Source organism: Mustela nivalis (assembly GCF_964662115.1).
Source record: "Mustela nivalis genome assembly, chromosome: 4".
In the NCBI taxonomy this organism is placed as follows: domain Eukaryota; kingdom Metazoa; phylum Chordata; class Mammalia; order Carnivora; family Mustelidae; genus Mustela; species Mustela nivalis.
The window spans coordinates 66,007,867-66,017,857 of record NC_139023.1 but is presented as its reverse complement, the minus strand read 5'-3'; the positions used below and the strand labels follow the sequence as shown (position 1 = coordinate 66,017,857).

Below are 9,991 nucleotides of genomic sequence, written 5' to 3'. Positions count from 1 at the left end.
GGAGGGCCGGCGGCGGCGGCGGCGGCGGGGCAGCTCCCCCGGACCCCGCGCGGGGTCGCCGGGGCAGGTGGCGTCCTGCGAGGAATGCGCGGAGGTGGCGGCGCCCTCTCCTTCGCCGTCCCCTCCTCGCGCTGGCGGATCCCGGCGGCGGCGGCGGCGGCGGCGCCTGCGGGCTGTGGAACTTGAGAATTTCGTGGCCAACACGTTGCTGCTGAAAGCTCGCCAAGGTGGGTGCACGGCGGGCGCCCGACTCCCACCCCACCCGGACCCTCCGAGGAGCCCGGATCCCCGCAGAGCCCCGCCCCGCGGCCCGCCTGTCCTCGCTCTCGGGTCCCGCGGGTCGGCGAGGCGTCCGCTGCCCTGCACTTTCTCTGCACGCAGGACCCCAGGTATAGGTGGTCTGCGCCCAGTGCTCGTTAGCCTGAGCCTGCTGCGTGGACCTGCCGCCCCCCTCACGGTCCAGTGCGTCAGCGCCCGACGAGCAGTGTCCTACCCCGAGGACGGGGAGGCGGGAGCACCGAGCGAAGCCGGCAGAAAACGACTGTGCCTTTGTGGTCTGTGCCGCCCTGGGCGAGAGCGGTCGTGTAGTGTCTGCGTATCGGTATTTGGGCGCAGCGTCTTGATTCTAGGTCTGGTCTGCGGCTTTGTGGTGTGTGGAGAGGAAATAGGTCAGGAGAAATTCGGAAAGGCAGCGGTTGGTTCAGCCCTTCCTCTTGGAGGTCGCTGGTATCGTCCTGTGTCTCCCACGAGGCTGAAGAGCGGGAGTCGAGGCTGGAGAGCCGGTGACCAGCTGCCCACCTGCGGTTCTTCAGCCCCGGGCCTGATGGAGCAGGTGCTGCGTCCTTGCCCTACGTCCGCGATCTGTGCCCGCCCGACGGGCACAGTGGCCAGAACTCCGAATGGAAGACCACGGGGGTGGGGGGAAGGGGTTATGCGCAACATCCCAGGGCAGGGAAGGGGTGCTCCTGGTGACTCAGGGTGCTTTTGGCAAGCGCCAGTGAATTTCTCTTGTGATTGGAATAGCAAGTAACGTTTTGTGGAAGAAGTTAACCTGAAAGACAGCTCTTTTCAGATCTTTGGGGTTTGTTTCCTTTTGAATCCACCCCCCCCCCTTCTCATCTGTGTCCTAGGTGTCTTTCATGAGGAAAGGTGGGATCCCAAAGTGCCTGGTTCCTCAACCCACTGTAGCCCTTGGGTCAGAAACATTTGAAAGGAATTCTTGAAGTAACAGTGACTGGTGCCGAGAATTAGGTGCTCAAGTGAGGGTTTAAATGGAAGGATCCAGATTTAAGAAGTAGTGAACTTTTATTTTCTAAAGTGGCTTTTCTGTGAAGAGTTGCGAATAGAGGGGCGCCTGGGTAGCTCAGTGGGTTAAAGCCTCTGCCTTCAGTTCAGGTCATGATCTCAGGGTCCTGGGACGGAGGGTCACATCCGGCTCTCTGCTCAGTGGGGAGCCTGCTTCCCCCTCTCTCTGCCTGCTTCTCTGCCTACTTGTGATCTCTCTTTCTATCAAGTAAAATCTTAAAAGAAAAAAGTTGAGAATAGAGATCTTCTCTTGAATTATTTTGGATAGAAGACCGAAGATGGGTGGGAAGAGAACAGGGTCTTACTTTTCTGTTAAGGTGGTGGGGTGACCTCAGCAGTAGGTTTCAGTGGAACATGTGATTGTGTCCAGTGTTTCTCACTTTGAACTCCATGTTGGTCACAGAGATGAATCGTCCTTTGTGGAAATCGGCTCTGGCCCAACCTCAGCCCGTTTTCTTTCCACTGTATCATCCTCTCTGGGTGTAGTGTACAAAGACAGGCTGTCAAGCAGATTTCTGTACAACGTTGTAGAGATTAGATGAGGAGGTAAAATGTAATTGCGTTCGAAATGCTAAATACATAAAACGAGGGGCTCCTGGCTGACTCAGTCGGAAGAGCATGCTACTTACTCTTGGTCTCTGGGCTGTGAGTCCGAGCCCCACATGAGATATAGAGATTACTTAAAGAAATACATAGAGCCAGTATTTCCTGTTATAAAGCCCAAGACTGCAGTGATCCATCCTTCCTTTCTTCCTTCTGTCCTTTTTTATTTTTTTTTTTTAAGATTTTATTTCTTTATTTGATGGACAGAGATCACAGGCTGGCAGAGAGATAGGAGGAAGCAGGCTCCCTGCTGAGCAGAGAGCCTGATGCAGGGCTGATCCCAGGACCCTGAGATCACATGAGCAGAAGGCAGAGGCTTAACCCTCTGAGCCACGCAGGCACCCCTCTTTCTTTCTTTTTTAAAGATTTTCTTTATCCATTTGATACGGGGAGAGAGAGCACAAGCAGGGGCTGGGGAAAGGGAGAAGCAGGCTTCCCGAGGAGCAGAGAACCCGATGCGGGCCTCAATTCCAGGACCCTGGGGTCATGACCTGAGCCGAAGGCAGATGCTTAACAGACTGAGCCACCCAGGCAACCCAGCAGTGATACTTTCTAAAGAGTTTTAATTTTTGTTTCCTAAAGTATTAACGCATACTGGTGTGATCATTGTGAGGTCTGCCGTTTGTCAGCAGGGAATGTTTACTGCTATTGTTCAGAAAGAGTTGTTACGTCTGGGTGGTTAATGCTTAGAGAAGTTAAATATGAGATTTTAGAAAGATGAATATATGGTGAGTGTTGGTTATAACTTAGGGTTGTTCTCCCAAATTGAAACTTTATTTGCTTTAGCAGCTCATGCATGTTCCCTAGGAAGTGTCTTCTTGGACCTCTCTGTTCATGGCTGGTTCCTCACTTAGTTTCTTTGGCTCATGTATTGGAAAATTAACATTTGAGAGGAGTGTACATAGTACAGCAGTTATATGTTGGCCTTGGGAATCACACTATTGATTTAATATTATGAGTGGGTCCACTCATTCTCTAGATTTATTGCAAATAAAATCAATCTCTCTGTTTTTGTTCTCAAACAGTAGGTATTTAAAACTGTTCCTCCTTTTCAGGAATGTTGGCAGATAATGCTGCATTGAAAAAGCTGTCACTTTGCCACGCACACTTTAAGGAAGTAGAAAATGATCCTACTGTTGATAAAACACAAAATCACTTTTTTTAACATTTAGCATTTTTTCTTTCTTTCTTTCTTTCTTTTTTTTTTTTTTTTGAAGATTTTATTTATTTATTTGACAGATCACAAATAGGCAGAGAGGCAGGGGGAGAGGGGAAGCAGACTCCCCGCTGAGCAGAGAGCCTGATGCGGGGCTCTATCCCAGGACCCTGAGATCATGACCTGAGCTGAAGGCAGAGGCTTTAACCCACTGAGCCACCCAGGCGCCCCTAGAATTTTTTCTTGTGTTACACCTTTGCTAAGCAATTTGTGACCTTTCATAGCTTTAAATGATAACCTTAAATTGTTTCACATCCTACTTTTTGTTTTTTCCCCCTTTTTAAAGAGTATATTTATTTATTTGACAGATAGAGGTCACAAGTAGGCAGACAGGCAGGCAGAGAGAGAAGAGGAAGCAGGCTCCCTGCTGAGCAGAGAGCCTGATGCGGGGCTCTATCCCAGAACCCTGAGATCATGACCTGAGCTGAAGGCAGGGGCTTGGCCCACTGAGCCACCCAGATGCCCCTCACATCCTACTTCTGAGGAGACTTTCATCCTGTTTTGTCTCTCGGAAAAATTGACAGCATGAATGCAGAGGGAAGAATAAGGATGTGTACATCGAGTGTGATTTGGTCTTACATGTAGTATTTCTTTCAGATTTCAGCTGATGGTGTTTTTAGCAGTTGATTGGCATCTCCTGCATAGTTAATACATCTGGTATCATTCATACTGTCTCTTGCTGAGGCCTCCTTCCCAGGATTTTGGTTTTATGGGGTTTCTAGAAGTAGCTTACAAATCTTTTGATTCCGGAAGTATAGTAGCTAATATTTTTTGTTTTCCTTCATCATACTTCATTTGATCCCACACCAAAGAGCTACTTAATACATTTTTGTTATTTAAAAAAATGAACACTTTTGTGTTCTTTGCACCTGTTCTTGTTTGCTGGCTATTCCAACCTTCAGTGCATCAGGTCCTCCTTGCTTTCTTCTTGTTCAGTTCTTTCCACCCTTTCAGAATCTGGTTTATCTTTGTATCTTGGTCTGCTTCTCCCAGCTTGGAGAGTGTGTACTGTCTGCTCTCAGGGAATTTGGAACTTGGGGTTGAGAACATGGCATAGTCTGTGATTATCCAGCTAAATTGTAATCTGTGCATGCATGGACAAGGCATAGGTTTACTTTGATTTTTTATTCCTTTCAGTGCTGCCTAGCCATTTAAGCTGTACTTGGTAAAACCACTGGAGACTAAGGGGGTGATTTGTTATTTTGCTGAATTCAAGAAAGAAAAGGTGAAATTCATACTAAAAATGAAAGGATTGGCTGCATTTGGAGGGAATAAAGTGTGTTCCAAGTTTGCTATAGAGCCTAGTGGTTGAAAAGGATAGCTAACATCAGTGCCTGTTTCCTCTGTCCAGGCATTACTAAATTCTTTATGGGCAATATCCCAGCCAGTCCTGTCCCTCCTTTCCTAACCTGTAACCTCCTCCTAACCTCTTCTAACTGGACTGACCATAATTCTACTTCTCAGTGTTAAGAGGATTGCATGGGATAATGTGGCACAGTGCTTGGTGCTCAGAAAGTGCTCAGTAGAATAGTTGTGGCTGTAGATTTTGTTGTTATATCCAGTGTCATGATGAAGAATTGGCACTTGAATATGAAGTTGTGTTAATTGAGCTTGAACCTCATTCTTTGTCTCAGTCCATGCTCATTCTGGATTTCCCAAAAAACATAGCTTTCCTGTTCCTGAATTCTCACTTTTGGGCTGTCCTTGTACCTCATTTAGCCTTAAGCTTTGTTATTTCTCACGTCCATTCCTGTCTGTCCTCATCTAGTGCGCACACACATCCCTGCACCCCCTCCCTCAGTGCCGTGGTTCTCTATAGCTCTTAAGTTGACTGAGGGACAGAATTTCCTCGCTGGTCTATTTCCAGACTTTGTTCTCCTTTGTCATCTCCAGTGCTGTTAGAACACTTTTTCTGAAACACAGATTTGTTCTCTTAATCTTCGGTTTAAAATGCAGCCCTAGACCTCCATTCCAGGATCCCCACAGGGTCCTCCCTGTCCTCGCACCCAATAGATGCTCTACAAATGCGGACCGTGACTGAGGACAAAAGAGCACATCTCAGGAATTCTTTCCATACCAATGATAACCAGAAATTAAGGTTTCAAACTAAGCTGTCTTTTTATTATTTATTTATTTATTTAATTTTTAAAAAGATTTTATTTTATTTATTTGACAGAGAGATCACAGGTAGACAGAGAGGGGGAAGCAGGCTCCCTGCCGAGTAGAGAGCCCGATGCGGGACTCGATCCCAGGACCCTGAGATCATGACCTGAGCCGAAAGCAGAGGCTTAACCCACTGAGGCACCCAGGCACCCTAAGCTGTCTTTTTAGTGGTCTGGAAATAGGGAACAAAAACTGAGATTTTATTCACCTTTGGAATGTCACTAGTGAGTGCTTTTTGTTTTATTTAAATTTAATATTTCTGTTTTTATTAAATCAGTATTAAAATGTAATTATACCTACAGTGCAACCTCTAGTTCCTCTTTCAGTATTTACATGCTCATCACTAACAAAGACAGTGGGTTCAACCGTAACTAATTATGATGTTGGCAAAAAGCCAAACACATGTGTTTTGTGTTTTTTGTTTTTTAGAATGGAAACTGTTAGCATTCCTAGTTCGAAGAACACATGGCAATACTATCTTTGTGGCCCCCCTTACTCCTGTGCTCCTTTGTCTCACTTCCTGGCAGAGACATTGTGGTTGAGCGTTTGCAGGGTAATCCGAGATATTTTTTTGTGAGCATTTGTGTGTACTAGATTTGCCAGTTGGACAAGGCTGCTGAACTGGTTGCATCCCGTACCACCACCCCCAACCCCACCGCCAACCTCTAGGAGCAGGTGTTCTTACCACTTTTACAGATGAGGGAAGCAGAAGTAACTTGCTGAAGGTCTCATTACTAGTTAATGGGAGCATCAGGGTTCAGCCCAGGTCTGTCTGGCCCCAAACACATGCTCTAACCAGTCATGTAATGCTGTCGAAACACTCCTCAGTTTGCTGCTTTTAATGAAAACAGGTTGATCTTTTGTCTTTAGCTTCTGGCATGAAATTAGCTTTCTAGGGACGCCTGGGTGGCTCAGTTGGTTAAGCAGCTGCCTTCGGCTCAGGTCATGATCCCAGCGTCCTGGGATCGAGTCCCACATCGGGCTCCTTGCTCCGCAGGGAGCCTGCTTCTCCCTCTGACTCTGCCTTCCACTCTGCCTGTGCTCGCTCTCGCTCTCTCTCTGACAAATAAATAAATAAAATCTTAAAAAAAAAAAAAAAAAAAGACTTTAGAAATTAGCTTTCTAGATGTAGGAATGTCAAGTGCTGGTTGGACCGCGTGAAAGCACAGTTGATAGAAGTTAGGACGTGGCGGGGAAGGTGGGGCCGTTGGATTTTCATCTGACAAGGAGAACTTTGGAGACATTGTCTGTGTTTGCACCCCGAGAACTGCAGAGCCAACAGCGTTGTGCAGAGTTATATCAGGAGTCCATACAAGAACCGAAAGTGATGGTGAAGCGTTTGGCATGGGGCAGAGCCTTCCTGTGGTCACTCTGGTTCTAGAAGGAAAGAATTTGGAGCCTCTCTGCTCCCTGTTTTGATTACATTTTCCTAACATTCTCAGTGCTCTTTACTTCCAGTGCTTCATTGGGTTAAACACAGCATGATCTCAAAAGGACAGCCTTCTCACGTCCCTTCATCAAGCTAGGAACAGAATTCATGACTGGTTCTGTTCTACTAATTAAAAAAAATTTTCCAAGGGATCCATAACTTTAAAAATCAGAGAATAGGGGCGCCTGGATGGCTCAGTGGGTTAAGCCTCTGCCTTCGGCTCAGGTCATGATCTCAGGGTCCTGGGATCAAGTCCCGTGTCGGGCTCTCTGCTCAGCAGGGAGCCTGCTTCCTTTCCTCTCTCTCTGCCTGCCTTTCTGCCTGCTTGTGATCTATGTCTGTCGAATAAATAAGTAAAATCTTTAAAAAAAAAAAATCAGAGAATAAAAGGACTTCTGACGGAAAGTTCTAGCCTTCCTCATACTCCTTTTCTTCCTCTAAACTGAAAGTTTATCCCTTTGCTCACCCCGCCAATTCACATGTTGAAACCCAGTTCCTGATGTGATGGTATTTGGAGGTGCTTAATTCATGAAGGTAGAGCCCTCATACAAGGGATCAGTGCCCTTATAAAAGACACCCCACAGAGCTCCCTGGCCCCTTCGGCCACATGAGGACACATTGAGAAGATAGCCATCTGTGAACTGGGAAGATGCTGAGTCTGTGCACCTTGATCATGGACTTCCAGTCTCTAGAACTGTGAGAAAGAAGTGTTGTTTATAACCCCCCAATCCCCCCACCCATGTATGGTATTTTGTTACAGCAGCAGGAGCAGATGAAGACCCCAGTCCCCTCAGGTGCAGCTCCACTAATTCTTCCCATGACTTCTTTTGTCGTTACTTTGGCAGTTACTGTTGAATTTCTAAAGAATAGCGCTCGTCCATTTAGACTTCTATTAGCTTTATGCTGTTGGATGCGGACGTAGCTCCCTTAAACCAGCTCCTCCATCTTCTTTCTCCCTCATTCATGTAGTTAAATCACTGTTTTAAATTCCTGTATTGGTTATCTTTTTAACTTAAAAAATTATTGGAATTCTCAGACTCCAAGTCGTTTGCTCAAAAGACATGAAGTGTTTTTTGTTTTTTTTTAAAGATTTTATTTATTTACTTGACAGAGAGAGATCACAAGCAGGCAGAGAGGCAGGCAGAGAGAGAGGAAAGGAAGCAGGCTCCCTGCTGAGCAGAGAGCTCAATGCGGGACTAGATCCCAGGACCCTGAGATCATGACCTGAGCCGAAGGCAGCGGCTTAACCCACTGAGCCACCCAGGCACCCTGAAGTGTTACTTTACTGTTTATATTAGTCAGCTTGGACTGCCATAACAAAATAACACAGATTGGGTGGTTTAAGTAACAGAAATGGTTGGGGTTTTTGGTTTTGGTTTTGGTTTTGGTTTTGTTTTGTTTTTACAGTTCTGAAGGCTAAGAATCCAAGGTCAAGCATGACTGATTTCTGGTGAGGACTCTTCCTGGCTTATATAAGGCTGCCTTCTCCCTGCGTCCTCCCATAGCCTTTCCTCTTGTTTATGCTGAGAAACAGATTTTTCTGGTGACTCCTCTTAAGAATTCACCTGTCACATTGGAGCCTTAGCTGGCTGACTGTCTCTTTTAACCCTAGTTACCTCTCTGAAGGCCCAAACTCCAGTTATAGTTCCATTGGGGTTAGGACTTCAGTGTGTGAATTTGGAGGTGAGAGTGGGGTGCTGGGGTACAAGTCAGTCTATAACACTATTTTAATTTGCATTTTCCTAATTACCAGGGAAATTGAACATCTTTTTGTAGTGGGGGTGATTCAACTTTCCTCTTTGTAAATTGCTTGTCATATCTTCTGCACAATGAGGGCAGAATATCTTACTGATTTCTAGCATCTTTTTATGTAATCTGGATACTCAGTATACATTGCACAAATCTCCTATTATCTCACCTTAGTATTAGTATTAGTATCTCACCTTAGTACTAGTTTCCTATTGCTGCTCTAACAAGTTACCACAAACTAAATGGCCTGAAATAACACAGATTGTTTTGTTACAGTTCTGGAGGTCAGAAGTCTGAAATGGGTCTCGCTAAGCTAAAATCAAGATGTCAGAAGGGCTGTGTTCCTTTCTAGAGCTTCTAGGGAGAATGGTATCAGACAGAGAACTGGTTCTGAACTCAGGTCTGACTCCTTGCTGTTCAAAAATTAATACTCTAAAGACAAGTGACAGTGAGAAAGGAAGGTCGCTTTAGTCAGGAAGCTGGCAACCTAGAAGGCAGTTGGACAGATGTTTCAAAAACTGTCTTCCCTGTCCAGGCCAAGCTGGAAGGATTTTAGAGGGGAAGGCATGGGAGAAGGGAGGGGGCTGCATGCAAAAGAAGCAGGTGGTTGGATGGTGAGTCCGATGTCGGGACCCTGAATAGACTTGCTGGCATCAGCGACAGCTGTTTTTTAAATGTGGTCAGGCCTCGTCTTCTGGGAAAGTTTGGTCCTTCACTCCTGAAGGCCAGTGGTTTGCAAATCTTAAGAGGATGGGTCTGCTACAGACTGAGGGAGTTAGGTCAGCAAGCCGAGAGTGAGTAAGCTTGAAGCGAGTTCGCCCTTCAGACCGGTTAGAGCGCTATCACAGTTTCATTTTGGAGGTTTTATGGGGGAATCCATTTTCTTGCCCTTTCCAGCTGCTGGAGGCCACCTGTGCCCCTTGACAATACCATGTGTAAGGGAGGATGTGGAGTAACTGCAGCCAGACTCTCACACAACGCCCATTGCAATGTGGAACTGGAGACCCCAGCAGTGTCTGATAAACACACCTGCCCTATGATCTGGTGATTCTCCTCCAGATGTCCCCAGTTCAACAGGCACAGGCTCACATTCGAGAATGTTTATCAGGGCCTTATTCATAACAGTCTCAGGCAGGAAACAGCCCAATCATTCCTCCCCAAGAGGATGGATAAAGCAGTACCTATACGTGTAATGCTGTGCAGCAGGAAAAAAAACTGATACATGCAAGAACATAGACAAGTGTCGGGAGCATTAGGTTAAGGAAAAACTCAGAAGAGAGCGATCCTCAGTGATTCCAGTGGTATGATGTGAAAGTAATCCATGATAATACAAATTGGAATGGTAATTGCCATTACCATGGGGTAATGGTAGAAGGGGGGGATTGACACCAAAGAGGCAGGAAGGAACTTTCTGGGGTGATGAAAATGTGTATGGGGGCACCTAGGTGGCTTAGTTGGTGAAGCATCTGACTTCAACTCAGGTCATGATCTCAGGGTCCTGGGATGGAGCCCCAGTTGGGCTCTCT

The 9,991-nt window shown here is 46.4% G+C and overlaps 1 protein-coding gene across 8 annotated transcripts in view; it reads left to right on the top strand.

Annotated features, from left to right (window-relative positions):
• Positions 1-104: 104 nt before the first annotated feature.
• GRK4 (G protein-coupled receptor kinase 4) overlaps positions 105-9,991 on the top strand; it is a 110,513-nt gene continuing 100,626 nt past the window's right edge. For 7 of the 8 annotated variants that reach the window (XM_082727092.1, XM_082727091.1, XM_082727089.1 and 4 more), the window contains exon 1: positions 105-227. The gene's annotated coding sequence lies outside the window, so the exon portion shown is untranslated. The remainder of the gene's footprint in view (positions 228-9,991) is intronic. The other variant, XM_082727095.1, reaches the window with a different exon arrangement.